This window comes from Triticum dicoccoides, chromosome 5B, assembly GCF_002162155.2.
Source record: "Triticum dicoccoides isolate Atlit2015 ecotype Zavitan chromosome 5B, WEW_v2.0, whole genome shotgun sequence".
NCBI classification, from domain to species: Eukaryota; Viridiplantae; Streptophyta; class Magnoliopsida; order Poales; family Poaceae; genus Triticum; species Triticum dicoccoides.
Genome location: NC_041389.1, coordinates 705,273,091 through 705,288,580, shown reverse-complemented (window position 1 = coordinate 705,288,580; position 15,490 = coordinate 705,273,091). Strand labels below are relative to the sequence as shown.

Here is a 15,490-nt window from a genome sequence, read left to right as displayed (position 1 = left end):
GGAGGGAGGGAGGAGGAGGCCGGCCTAGGGAGGAGGCGCGCCATAGGGGAGTCCTACTCCCACCGGGAGTAGGATTCCTCCTTTCCTAGTCCAACTAGGGATCCTTCCATGTAGTAGGAGTAGGAGACTAGGAAGGGGAAGAGAGAAGGGAAGGAAGGAGGGGGTGCGGCCCCTCCCCCTAGTCCAATTCGGACTAGGCCTTGGGGGGGGGGGCGCGGCCTGCCCTAGGCAGCCCCTCTCTCTTTCCCGCAGGGCCCAATAAGGCCCAATACTTCTCCCCGGCGAATTCCCGTAACTCTCTGGTACTCCGATAAATACCCGAATGACTCGGAACCTTTCCGAACTTCGAATATAGTCGTCCAATATATCGATCTTTACGTCTCAACCATTTCGAGACTCCTCATCATGTCCCCGATCTCATCCGGGACTCCGAACTCCTTCGGTACATCAAAACTCATAAACTCATAATATAACTGTCATCGAAACCTTAAGCGTGCGGACCCTACGGTTCGAGAACAATGTAGACATCACCGAGACACGTCTCCGGTCAATAACCAATAGCGGGACCTGGATGCCCATATTGGTTCCTACATATTCTACGAAGATCTTTATCGGTCAGACCGCATAACAACATACGTTGTTTCCTTTGTCATCGGTATGTTACTTGCCCGAGATTTGATCGTCGGTATCCAATACCTAGTTCAATCTCGTTACCGGCAAGTCTCTTTACTCGTTCCGTAATACATCATCTCATAACTAACTCATTAGTTACATGCTTGCAAGGCTTAGGTGATGAGTATTACCGAGAGGTCCCAGAGATACCTCTCCGACAATCGGAGTGACAAATCCTAATCTCGAATTATGCCAACCCAACATGTACCTTCGGAAACACCTGTAGAGCACCTTTATAATCACCCAGTTACGTTGTGACGTTTGGTAGCACACAAAGTGTTCTTCCGGTAAACGGGAGTTGCACAATCTCATAGTTGCAGGAACTTTGTATAAGTCATGAAGAAAGCAATAGCAACATACTAAACGATCAAGTGCTAAGCTAACGGAATGGGTCAAGTTAATCACATCATTCTCCTAATGATGTGATCCCGTTAATCAAATGACAACTCTTTTGTCCATGGCTAGGAAACATAACCATCTCTGATAAACGAGCTAGTCAAGTAGAGGCATACTAGTGACACTATGTTTGTCTATGTATTCACACATGTATTATGTTTCCGGTTAATACAATTCTAGCATGAATAATAAACATTTATCATGAAATAAGGAAATAAATAATAACTTTATTATTGCCTCTAGGGCATATTTTCTTCAGCAAAGTGATCCACCTCTGAATATACTCTCTGAGAGTCTCATTGGTTTTCTACACACAGACTTGCAGCTCTGTCAATCCAGCTGGTCGCTTGCAAGTTCCTTCAAAGGTTTTGACGAACACTCGGGACAAATCTTCCCAAATGTAAATACTGCTAGGAGGTAACTGATTCAACCACGCTCTGGCTGAACCTTCCAACATGAGGGGCAAATGCTTCATGGCCACCTCGTCATTCCCACCACCAATCTGAACAGCCACTCGGTAATCTTCAAGCCAAGTTTCAGGCTTGGATTCACTAGTGAACTTGCTGACTCCTGTTGCCAACCTGAAATTGGGGGGAATCACAGCGGCTCTGATAGCCCTGCTAAAACATTCTGGACTAGAAACATGCACTCGACTGCTCGTGGGCGCATCTCTCTCGGGTCCGCCTCGATGGTCTCTGTTCTGGTCGACCAAGCCTTGCACGATAATGGATCGCGCATCGAAGCCTGGTTCCCTGGGGTCGATTGGAGCTCTTCGCCCCACACTGAGCTGACGCCTGTCATCCTGTCGCCGAGGAGCGTAAGACCCATCCCTCGGAGGGGAAGCGGGCACTCGACGCCTGTCATCTCGGTCATGTCGGTCTTCATACTGATCTCGCCGATTGTCGCGCCCTTCCTGCCGCGGAGGCGATCTGGGACTGTGAGCCGACTGAACCGTATTCGCAGCGACGGATCGACTGTGAATTCTGTTGCGCGACTGCGACACGGCTGAGTTCTGATCTCCTGCTGTCCGGAGCAAATCTCTGATCTGCATCAAACCTCTGCCAGCCTCCGACTGAGAGGGCTGGATGGACTCTGCTATACGAGTTGCAGCTGCTAAATTCTGGATTGGGGTCGATATACCTGAGTCGGTGGAAAGAGTTGACGTCGATTGGCGTCGGGAACTCGTTGCCGCGCGCGCTCGTCGAGTGCTCGCTGGAGGTTCTCCAGACGAGCGCGTTCAGCCAGATTGGCCAAACATGCCTCCTCCAAGGCACGAGCCTAGGGGGTTTCTCCCGCGATGGGAGTATGCAGGGCATCCATGTTCCTGCGGCGAAGCTCCTCCCTCTGCAGAGAGTCGAGTGTCTCGGGCTGGTACTCTTCGTGGTCTCGAACGGGGTCGCCTCCGCCGCCTGCCCCGCCCTCATGGGCGAAGCCAGGAGGACTGCGGGGTCCGTTGACCATCAGGATTTCCGCCGCTGGATCACTGCTATCGCATTCGGAGGCAGTCTCTACGGAGCCAGTCGACAGATCGAACAGGCCGTAGAGAGACTCGTCGGGCTCAATTGCCGCGACCTGGGCGGTGGCCGTCTGGCGAGCCACCGCGTGCTTCACCCACCGCTGCAGCCTCGACCGACCAGAGCGCTTGCGCTGGTGGGAGACCGGACGGGTGACCGATTGGGGAGTCGACCGATATGGGGTCGACGGTTGCCGCAGCAGAACGCCGCGGACACATGCGCGAAAATGCGTCGCACCGCGAACGGGGAGCGCGTCAATGTCGAGAGTCGTCGGCGACAAAGGTGAGAGCGCCGAGACAAAGGTGAGAGCGCCGAGACGGATCTCGCGCCCCTCGACCAAAACTCCAGCAGTCATCATGATGAAAGTACTCGGAAGTATCGCAACTTCTCCACAAAATCGCTAAAACACCTGCCCCACGGTGGGCGCCAACTGTCGTGGTTCTAAGTCTGACAGTAGAGTGGGGGGTAGGTACGGAGAGGCAAGGTCCTAGCTATGGAGAGGTTGTAAACACAAGCGATGTACGAGTTTAGGCCCTTCTAGGAGGAAGTAAAAGCCCTACGTCTCGGAGCCCTGAGGCGGTCGAGTGGATTATATATGTATGTGTTACCGGGATGCGAACCCTTGTGCCTGTGGAGGGGGGTGGCTTATATAGAGTGCGCCAGGACCCCTGCCAGCCCACGTAATGAAGGGTTTAAAGTACATTAAGTCAGGGGCGTTACCGGTAACGCCCCACATAAAGTGTCTTAACTACCATAAAGTCTATTCAATTATAGGCCGTTGCAGTGCAAAGTGCCTCCTGACCTTCTGGTGGTCGAGTGAGTCTTCATGGTCGAGTCCTTCAATTCAGTCGAGTGGGTTCCTCGTAGGTCGACTGGAAGGTGATCTCTTTTAAGGGTGTCCTTGGGTAGGGCACTTAGATCAGGCCTATGACCCTACCCTAGGTACATGAATCCATCACCACGGGTTGCGGGATTGAGCCGAGCCGAGCCACGATCTGAGACGTCGGATCGTGGGCTACCGACTTGGACGTGGGTTCAGCCCACGTCTCTCCACGCGCGGCCGCACATATATAGGTGGGGCGCTGCCAACCCTAGCCGCCGCGAAAACAGAACGCATCTCTGCCTCGCCCACGTCGTTCCTCTGCTGCTGCTGCCGCCGGCGACTCCATCCCGTTCACCGCGTACACGGTTGACGGGAGAGCAGGTCTCCGAAACTCCGTCTCTCTGGTTCCTGTACGGGAGAGAGGCGAATAGGTTTTTGGGAAGCGACTACGCGACTGCTCGCCTCCGATCCACTACTTCCTCTACGTCCGCGCCGTCTCCGTCATCACCATGTCAAGCAACGCCGAGCGTGCCGCCGCCGAGAAGACCGAGGCCGACAAGAAGGCCGCCGAGGACGCTTCTGCTGCTGCTGTCACCGCGGCGGCGGCTTCTGCATGGCCTACTGGAGGGTATACCGCGTTTATCCCTCTCCTAATAATTTCTGTATTAGCAGTACTAGCATCATGTGTAGATTTGTCTACTATTTGCGTAGTACGTGCTTGTTTAGATCAGTACCAATATGTTCCTAGTTCTGTCAATGCCATGCTAGTTATCTACTTATGGATTAAATTAGTCGAAAAATTGCCTATTTTCTCAGCAATCCAAAAACATATTATGTGTAGGAATTTTTCGGCAAGTGGCTTTGCCGCTGCAATGAAACCGGATAAGTTTACCGGTACGCATTTAAGCGTTGGCAGACAAAGACCACTTTATGGCTCACGGCTATGAACGTGTTCTGGGTCACCGGTGTGTCCACGGGAACGATTGCTCCTGAACAGGAGAAGGCGTTCAGGGAGGCAACCACCGTGTTTCTCGGAGCTGTTCTTACCGTGATCGGAGATAAACTGGTCGATGCATATTTACATGTGCATGTCGCCAAGGACTTGTGGGAGGCGCTCGAATCTAAGTTCGGGGCCGCCGATGCAGGGAGCGAGATGTATATTATAGAGCAGTTCCATGATTACAAGATGGTTGAGAACCGTCCTGTACTGGAGCAGGCTCATGAGATAATATGCATTGTTAAGGAGCTTGAGCTTCTGAAGTGCGAGTTACCGGGCAAGTTTGTCGCGGGCTGCATAATCGCTAAGCTCCCCAATTCCTGGAGGAACTTTGCCACCACTCTGAAACATCAGAGGCGTGAATTCTGTATGGAGGATGTCATTGGCCATCTGAGTGTTGAGCAGAATTCGAGGGCAAAGGACTCGCACGGAAAAGGGGTCGAAGGGACTTCTGTCGCCAACATGGTGAACCAGAGGAACTTCAACTCCCACAAGTTCAAGGGAAAGAACGGTGTCCAACAGAATACCGACTTCAAGAAGAAGGGTAAGAAGACCTTCAAGAAGAACAAGAAGGATGAGGGCTGCTTTACTTGTGGTTCGACTGAACATTGGGCCAACAAGTGCCCAAACAAGTTTAAGAAGTCAGGACAGGACTCCAAGTCTGTCAACATGATTGTGGGCAACAATGAGAATGGTGCATCTGGGTACGGTAATTTATTTACTGTTTTTTCAGTGTTTCAGCCTACCGATTGGTGGGTGGATACAGGTGCAGGTGTTCATGTGTGTGCTGACATTTCATTGTTCTCTTCTTACCAGGTCACAGGCCACGGGTCCGTATTGATGGGGAATGGCGCGAGTGCTTCTGTTCATGGTGTTGGCACGGTCGATCTGAAGTTTACTTCGGGAAGGATCGTGCAACTGAAGAATGTGCAGCATGTCCCCGCCATCAAGAAGAACCTCGTTAGTGGCTCCCTTCTATGTAGAGAAGGGTTTAAGTTGGTATTCGAGTCTAATAAATTAGTTGTTACTAAGTATGGACTATTTGTTGGAAAAGGTTATGAGAGCGGAGGGATGTTCCGCCTTTCCCTCGCAGATTTCTGTAATAAAGTCGTGAACCATATTCATTCGAGTATTAATGAATCTGAGGTTTGGCATTCACGTCTTTGTCACATAAGTTTCGGTGTTATGACGCGGCTAGCTAAGTTGGATTTAATCCCGAGTTTCACTTTAGCCAAAGGTTCTAAGTGCCTGTCATGTGTGCAAGCTAAGCAACCTCGCCAGCCTCACAAGGCTGCGGAGGAGAGACACTTGGCACCATTAGAACTCATACGTTCTGATCTTTGTGAGATGAACGGTGTATTGACTAAAGGTGGAAAGAAATACTTCATGACATTGATAGAAGATTCCACTAGATATTGCTATGTGTATCTGTTAAATACTAAAGATGAGGCTCTACACTACTTTAAAATCTATAAGGCAGAAGTTGAGAATCAACTTGAAAAGAAAATTAAACGATTCCGTTCAGATCGTGGTGGAGAGTACTTCTCGAGTGAGTTTGATTCTTTCTGTGCGGAACATGGCATTATTCATGAGAGGACGCCTCCCTATTCACCCCAGTCAAACGGGGTTGCCGAGCGGAAAAACCGTACTCTAACTGATCTGGTTAACGCCATGTTAGATATGTCGGGTTTATCCAAGGCATGGTGGGGGGAGGCTATATTGACGGCATGTCATGTCCTGAATAAAGTTCCGATGAAGGATAATGAGATCACTCCATATGAGAGATGGGCAAAGAGAAGGACAACACTCTCGTACTTGCGTACTTGGGGATGTTTGGCGAAAGTCAACGTGCCGATTCCCAAAAAGCATAAGCTTGGACCCAAGACTGTGGACTGCGTTAATTTGGGCTACGCTAAGAACAGCGTTGGCTATAGATTTCTAGTAGTGAAATCTGAGTTACCTGACCAGAAGGTCGGTACAATCATAGAGTCTAAGGATGCTACATTCTTTGAGGATATTTTTCCTATGAAAGATATGCAAAGCACTTCTAGACAGGAATCTGAGGAGACTCCTGAGCCTGCCATTCCTATGGAATATTATGAACGAACACATGATGAAAATCCTGAGGAGGATGACGAGGAAACCCTTGGTAGGGGCAAGAGACAAAGGACTGCAAAGACCTTTGGTGATGATTTCTTCGTGTACCTCGTGGATGATACTCCCACTTCTATTTCAGAAGCGTATGCTTCTCCAGAAGCTGACTACTGGAAAGATGCGGTCCTTAGCGAGATGGATTCCATCATGGCTAACGGGACATGGGAGATCACTGAGCGTCCCTATGGTTGCAAACCATTGGGATGTAAGTGGGTGTTCAAGAAAAAGCTTAGGCCCGATGGTACGATTGAAAAGTACAAGGCTAGGCTTGTGGCCAAGGGCTATGACCAGAAAGAGGAGGAAGATTTCTTCGATACTTATTCACCTGTGGCTAGACTGACCACCATTCGAGTATTACTCTCGTTGGCGGCCTCACATGGTCTTCTCGTCCATCAAATGGATGTTAAGACAGCTCTTCTGAATGGAGAGCTAAATGAGGAAATCTACATGCAACAGCCAGATGGCTTTGTGATAGATGGTCAGGAAAGAAAGGTGTGTAGGTTGCTGAAATCTTTATATGGCCTGAAGCAAGCACCTAAGCAATGGCATGATAAGTTTAATACAACTCTGACATCTGTTGGCTTCGTTGTTAATGAAGCTGACAAATGTGTATACTATCGCCATGGTGGGGGCGAAGGAGTTATACTGTACCTGTATGTTGATGACATACTGATATTCGGAACAAACCTCAAAGTCATTGAGGAGGTCAAATCGTTTCTGTCTCAGAACTTTGAGATGAAGGACCTTGGTGTGGCTGATGTTATCTTGAACATCAAGCTACTGAGAGATAATGAGGGTGGGATCACACTTCTGCAATCCCATTATGTTGAGAAGGTGTTGAGTCGCTTTGGATATTCGGACTGCACACCATCTCAAACACCATATGATCCTAACGTGTTGATTCGAAAGTCCAAAGGCATGGCTAAAGATCAATTGAGATATTCTCAAATCATTGGTTCACTGATGTACCTAGTGAGCGCAACGAGGCCTGACATCGCGTTTGCTGTGAGCAAACTGAGCCGGTTTGTTTCCAAACCAGGTGATGTACATTGGCATGCTGTTGAAAGAGTTATGCGCTATCTGAAAGGTACTATGAATCATGGACTTCACTATACCGGAAACCCGTCAGTACTTGAAGGGTATAGTGATGCGAATTGGATCTCTGATGCTGATGAGATGAAGGCCACAACTGGGTATATGTTTACTCTTGGAGGTGGCGCTGTTTCCTGGAAGTCTTGCAAGCAAACGATGTTAACGAGATCGACAATGGAAGCAGAATTAACAGCATTAGACACTTCTGGTGTTGAAGCAGGATGGCTTCGAGATCTTTTGATGGACTTGCCACTGGTTGATAAACCGGTTCCGGCTATCCTTATGAACTGTGATAATCAGACTGTCATCACCAAGGTGAAGAGTTCAAAGGACAATATGAAGTCCAACAAACACATAAGAATGAGATTAAAAGCTGTCAGAAAATTAAGAAACTCCGGAGTGATAGCGCTGGACTATGTCCATACAGCTAAGAATCTGGCAGATCCCTTTACGAAAGGGCTATCACGTGTAGTGATAGATAGTGCATCGAGGGAGATGGGTATGAGACCCACATGGGTTGCCATGGTGGTAACCCAACCTATGTGATCGGAGATCCCGTGAAGTAGGGCCTGGGAAAACAAGCCAGTGGTGAACTGAGGAGAGTAACTTTACTAACCCACTCCGTTGGAGATGCAATACTCTCGGAAACTGTATGGAAGGATGACTACTGTCTTAATGTGTTCCAAGGCTTATATGTATAAGCAAGATGCTATCCTACAGAGCGATCTTTGGAGGAACACACCTATGTGAGCCTGACTGCTAGTCACAGTCTATGAGATTGGGGTGATCTCTAGTAAGCTCATGAATAGGCCAGGAGTGTGACTTATATGCTCCACCCGAGGGGTCAGCCTTCGGCAGCCCAGTACTAGTAAGACATGTGGTGAAAGTTCTTTACGCCAGACTGACAATTCAAGGCATAGTCCATTGTTCAGTTGTGAAGGAGTGTAGCTACTTGCTCTAGGTGAAGCTCAACCTTATCAGGTCTTCACTGAAACACTAGTATATCAAAACAGCGTTTGGAACAAAGGACAAAGTGGGCCCGTGAGATCTGGTGGGGGATTGTTGAAATGTGAGATGGGCCTAGAGCCCATATGACAATTTCAGATTTGATCTTTAAGGGCCCATGTAGGTGGCATGACAAGGTGGTGGGAAGTTTAGTCCCACCATGCTAGTGGAAGAGAAGTTGGAGTGGTTTATAAGGGTGGCTCTTCTACATGCTATTGGAGCTTGAGAAGAGAAGAGGCCCTCGCGCGCTCCTCCTCCTCCGCTCGCCTCGCCACGCCACGCCTCGCCACGACGCGCCGCGCCGCGGGATTGAGCCGAGCCGAGCTCACTCCTATGCGCTTCTTTTTGCCGGTCAGGAATGGAGTCTTTGACAGGTAGGGCCACGATCTGAGACGTCGGATCGTGGGCTACCGACTTGGACGTGGGTTCAGCCCACGTCTCTCCACGCGCGGCCGCACATATATATGTGGGGCGCTGCCAACCCTAGCCGCCGCGAAAACAGAACGCATCTCTGCCTCCACGCCCACGTCGTTCCTCTGCTGCTGCTGCCGCCGGCGACTCCATCCCGTTCACCGCGTACACGGTTGACGGGAGAGCAGGTCTCCGAAACTCCGTCTCTCTGGTTCTTGTATGGGAGAGAGGCGAATAGGTTTTTGGGAAGCGACTACGCGACTGCTCGCCTCCGATCCACTACTTCCTCTACGTCCGCGCCGTCTCCGTCATCACCATGTCAAGCGACGCCGAGCGTGCCGCCGCCGAGAAGACCGAGGCCGACAAGAAGGCCGCCGAGGACGCTTCTGCTGCTGCTGTCACCGCGGCGGCGGCTTCTGCATGGCCTACTGGAGGGTATACCGCGTTTATCCCTCTCCTAATAATTTCTGTATTAGCAGTACTAGCATCATGTGTAGATTTGTCTACTATTTGCGTAGTACGTGCTTGTTTAGATCAGTACCAATATGTTCCTAGTTCTGTCAATGCCATGCTAGTTATCTACTTATGGATTAAATTAGTCGAAAAATTGCCTATTTTCTCAGCAATCGAAGCCATCATCTAAGTGTTGTGCAAAAATGTGGCAGGTGGGAGTCCAGGGATGAGGGGATTGGCCTGTGAGCACCGGTGCTAGTCCGGGACTTGAATCCTATGAGTTGGTTCCATCACAAGGTACGTAAACATCAAAGCTATTGTCAGTTCACGATATCAAGGTATATGACACAAAGTGTGGGCCTACTACTAGTTAAAACTTAATCCAAACTCCTGACCCATCCAGTTTGGTTAAAAAGTACCACGTGTGTGCCGGCGGCAACATAATCATATAAGTTGAACAGTTGGAAGACAAGTGCACATCTGTTGCCTCCCGTTTCTGAGAATCTTTACTCAAGTAAACCAGCATCCTTAAGAACAGTCTCAAAATTCTCCTCGCTCTCCCAGCTTGGGACCTCCTGTACTTTGTGTTGGAAGTAGTTCTCGATCTTTGTCATCAAAATGTCATCGGTTGCACCGCATAGCAGGTTGAACACAGCTCCTGTCACGAGCATCGATTCAGTTAGGAATATATCCCACAAAATAAGCATTGTTATTGGACAACACGGTAGCTGTTAATTTGGCATGAATAATTTTCATGATTAGACAGATTCTATGTTTTTAGTGTACAAAACCTATAAGCGTTCAAGTAAATTGTGTGAACAATCCAAGAAAATCAGTTTACAATCAAAACAAACATATAATATCCATAATCGACAAGCAATGGTCACATAAGTTCTATCATATATCCTCATAAAGAAGCTCAGAATTGTTGGCAAATCTTATTCACAACATTACCAAAACTGATTCTGGTGAGAAGTTCAATCTCAGGGTAGAATATCATTAGGTTTACTAAAGGTGGCATGTTTTCTTATTACTCAGGTTCGGTCTGCCTTTACCCCCAAGCCATTTGCATTTGTCACGATGTTGACCATTATTATGCTTATAACGGCTGCATGTGATACTAATTACAATTTATTTTATGTAATGCTAGAATAGAATACAGTCATCATCTCCCACTATTTGTTTTGGAAAGTATGCGATACATAAATAAATTTACCTTTTCGGCCAAAGCGCCCAGCTCTGCCAATTCTGTGCAGGTACACCTCATAATCAGGCTCATCTCTAGAATTATATTTGATTGGCATGTCGTAGTTGATGACCAGATTGACCTTTCAAGGGGATAATATTAGAATTAGAAATTCAACCTGTGAGTAAATTCGGTATGACACACATAGTACCTGTGATTGGTCAAAACCTCGGCAAGAAGATCAGTTGATATAAGAACCTTGGTGTACCCATCTTTGAATTCTTGTATTACCTTTTCCCTCTCTGAGTGGTCGAGGGATCCTTGAATTGAGGAACACACATAGTCCTCTTTTGTCAAAGCATTATGAAGATTCTTAGTACTTATCTTTGTTCACACAAATATGATAACCTGTCCAACCTTTTGACCAAACTCAAAAATCTTGTCCCTTATGACCTCTATTTTGGCTATCTCATCGGGGACTCGGACTTTATATTGCTTTACTTTGTCCAAAGTAAGATCTTCCTTCTTCACAAATATCTCGTTTCCATCCTTAATGACCGTTGTAATAAAATCCTTCACTTTCTCGTTGAAGGTTGCAGAAAACAGAAGCAGCTGGCATAAAAGAATTCAAATAAGAAAAAGGCACCATACAAAAAGAGAAACAAACACATCGAGGCAAGAAATTTTATGTGTACTAAGAATGTTCGTAATGTTTTGACAAAAAAGGCACCATATAAAAAAGGCTAGTTGAATGGCACATCCATGGAATTACGCCAAGAGTTACAAGCATCACAAAGGATTATCCGCCACGTGGACTAGGCTAGTGAGATATCAAAGCAAATCAACACAATATATGGATGAATGTAAAGTTGCAGGCAATGACGCCCAGTGGATGGTTTTAAGATTACTATGACTAGATGATACCCCTTAAGACGTAGTGTGGATCAACTACTTAATTATATATAGGACAGGAGTTCCCAATATACAATTAGCCAGTTACATAGATAATGCCATAGCACACGATTTCTTTTTGTACTCCCTCCGTTCCTTTCTACTCCGCGTATAAGTTTTGGTCAAAGTCAAACTATACAAAGTTTGACCAAATTTATATTAAAAAATATGAACATCTACAATACTTAAACTATATAATATGAAAATACATTTCATGGTGCATCTGAAAATGTTGATTTCATTTTGTGAATGTTGATATTTTTTAATATAAAATTAGTCAAACTATGCAAAGCTTGACTTTGACCAAACCTTATATGCAGACTAAAAAAAACGGAGGGAGTAAGTCCTAAACTAGGAACAACAAAGATGCCCATGGATGGATATGCATTGTTCCAAAAAACTAAGAATAAGGTGTGTTGCTTCAAACATAAAGAAAATTGAATATCACAATCAGAAAAACTTGCAAAATTAAATACAACCCACTGCATCACCAAATGACCCATTTACACCATAAGCTATCTACCTATCATTAGCAACCGGTAGAAGTTCAACAAGCAGCACATGAGCACATACAAAGTACATGAACGTTCCAAGCAGCCCTTTTTCTAATAGTGAACATGTTGTTTCCAGTAAGAAGTCCCAAGTCTCAAGATTCAAAATATTTTCTAGAACACATGATTGCCATAACAACGGACATTCAATTTCGAAATATCCGAGTGTGCAAGTTGTTGCGTGTGATTCTACTGTCAAAGTCAAAAGTAGTCACATGACCAAAAGTGTTACCTGACAATCACCAGCACTGCTCTGTATATCCTTCATGATCCTTTTAGAATCACTCATAAAGTTCTCCTGCAAGAACATTCACCGGCACAAGAAGAGATGGCTCGTTAAATTTAATAGAAGATACTTTACATGAGCTAAAGCCACTATGTGCTGGACGGAAGTTCATCGGCAGATATGGTGTGGAATTTTGGTGCGGCAAAGTTTTGTTCTAGTTATAAGAATATGTCTACTCTGAGTAAATAGCATAAAACTACTACTTTTATAGGTTAGGGTTTCAAAAAATTACCGGTTTTTAATTTTTCTCAGATAACTACCAAATGAGTGGTCGGCTGTTTCAAAAAACCCAAATCGTCAAGTGCTTTACAATTAATCGTGATGATGACAGTTCGGACCCGCACCTAAACAAACCGTTTGTTTGACTGTTTGTTTGACTGTTAACTGACATGCGGGGCCCACATGTCAATGTCTCTCCCTCATATATTTTTTACAAAAAGCAATCAGGTCCCTCCAAATTTTTCAGAAAGCAATCGGGCCCCTGAACAAATTTGAAAAAAGCAATCGGGTCCTCCCGTGGCTGTGCTTTGGATCGAGAGCTCGCCGGCCAGCAGCCATGGCCCCGCCGCGTGGTCGCCGTCGCGCACCGCCATGGGGCTCTGCCCGTGGTCGCCGTCGCGCGCCGCCATGGGGCTCCGCCCGTGGACACCGCCGCGCCATGGGGCTCTGCCTGTGGTCGCCGTCGCGCACCACCATGGGGCTCCGCACGTGGCCGTCGCCGTGCCATGGGGCTCCGCCTGGATTCGTGCCCGCACCGCAGCAGCGCCATGGCGACGCCTGGAGTCGCCGCAGCCTGCCATGGCGACGCTTGGAGTCGCCGGCTGCCAGGGGTCGCCGCTTGGGTCGCTGCCTCGCGCCATTGGGTTGCTTCGTGCACGTGCGGCCGAGCGCAACACGAGGAGGCCACTTTCCCGGCGGCGGGCGTAGAGAGGTAGGGTGAGTAGGAGGTGGGCCGGAGTTGAGCCCCGGTGATTGCCAGCGGCGGGCGGAGTATCCCTTCTTCCCCCTCGATCTGTTCTCCCCCCTGTTCGCCTGGGTGCTTTGATTTTTTGCATCATGACTGACATGTAGGCCCCGTATGTCAGTTAACGGTCAACTAACGGTCAAACAAACGGTTTGCTTGCAGGCGGGCCCGGCCTGTCATAAGCCGGATCAATTCTAAATCATGTGGCCTTTTGGGTTTTTTGAAACAGCCGACCACCCATTTGGTAGTTATCTGAGAAAAATTAAAAACCGGTAGTTTTTTATAACCCTAGCCTGTAAAGTAGTAGTTTTATGCTATTGACTCGTCTACTCTTGGAAACTCAACAATAATATATGCCATTGGGGCAACAGATAATGTATTTTGCCTATTCTTTTTTCCACCAAGGCAAAACATGAACGAGGAGCATTTGGACATCACACGTAACATCACATGACTGCACTATGATGACAACCCTTAATGCTTACTAGTCACATATGTAGGATACTAGCTAGAATTATGAACTTCAGAGATTCATCGACTTGTACCGTACACTTCACGGGAGGAAAGGCGTCTGAATAATATTGGGTATATTAATTGATTATGACTCGAACTGATAGATGAGAAGAGAAGTCAACTGTACCTCAGCAAGCATATGGTCTGCCTCGTCGAACACGAGAATCTTAATCTCCCTTGTGGCAAGCTTCTTCTTGGCAATCCACTTAATGAGCGTCCCAGAAGTACCAATCACCACCTGATCAGTCACCGCTGGCATCTTGGAGATGGGCATGTAATCCTTGAGAGCCGGCGAGATGGCACAGGCACAGGTAATGCCAGTAAACCTGCTCATCCTCATGAGCACAGATTTATTCTGCACAAAGCAACAAATAAGATTCAGCACAGTGCTGCGGTTTGTTATTAGTATCCAATAAGGAGTAGATGAGAAACCTGCTGCGCAAGCTCCCTGGTAGGGCAGATGCAGATGGCCTGGGGAATCCTGCGGGTGGGGTCGACGCGGCTGAGCATGCCGAGGACGAAGCAGGTGGTCTTGCCGGAGCCGTTGTGCGCCTGCGCGACGAGGTTCTTGTAGGGCGGCGTGAGGATCATGGGAAGCGTGACGGCCTGGATCTTGCTGGGGCGGCTGAACCCCATCTCGTCGTGCAGACCCTTGAGCAGCTCCGGCGTGAGCTTCAGGTCCTCGAAGGTCGTCGCGGATTCGTACACCGTGCCGCCAGACGCCACCTGCAAAGCACCAAATCAGGCAACCGACATCGAGACTGGTATGGCTAGCGAGGGCAAAGCAGAGCAGAAGCGCCTACGGCTTGGATTTGGGAGTCGTCGTCGTAGTCATCCAGCAGAGGCGGTCCGCCGCCGGCGCCGTCCTCCGGCGCCAATAGCGAGAGCGCTTCCATCTTCTTCTGGTTCTCGTCCACCGCCGTCTCGAAGGCCTTAGGATCGTCGACGTCGGCCGGGGACTTCTTCTCCAACTCGGGGTTGGCGGCGTCGTCGGCCATTGGAACGAGACCAAGAAAAATCGATAGCGTTTCCGGTTGCGAGTCTTGCGACCTCGAGCCAAAACTCGATTCGCCAGGAATTTGTGTAAAACGTTTTGAATATATTTGGCGGCGCGGACGTGCACGTGCACCACAAGGAGTCGTCCAAACAAGCCGTAGCCTTTTCTCTTTCGGACCGGAATCGAACCAAAGATATATCCGACACCGTCTTGGTCTAGATCTGCACTAACTCAGGAAAGTTTATCAAGCAAGTGTTGATTCACGTCGTCGATGTGCTAGCTAGTACGAGAGAACTTTTTTTCTGACAATTGCTCACAAGTCATGCATGAGAACGTCAAGGATAAACACTGTGTTAGGGCAACTCCAACGCGCCGACACATTTGGTCTATGCGTGATCGGAGCGGATGAAAACGCTGGCCCAATAGGCTGACGCAAATCCAAATCGCGGACTCATGTTCGTGTGGACACATTTCAAGCCCAAACCACGGACACGAGATCGACGCGCCGCGCGTCCCCTCTTTGTC

At 48.1% G+C, this 15,490-nt stretch overlaps 1 pseudogene; it reads right to left on the bottom strand.

Annotated features, from left to right (window-relative positions):
- Window positions 1-10,023: 10,023 nt before the first annotated feature.
- Window positions 10,024-14,966, bottom strand: LOC119306765 (annotated as a pseudogene).
- Window positions 14,967-15,490: the final 524 nt, after the last annotated feature.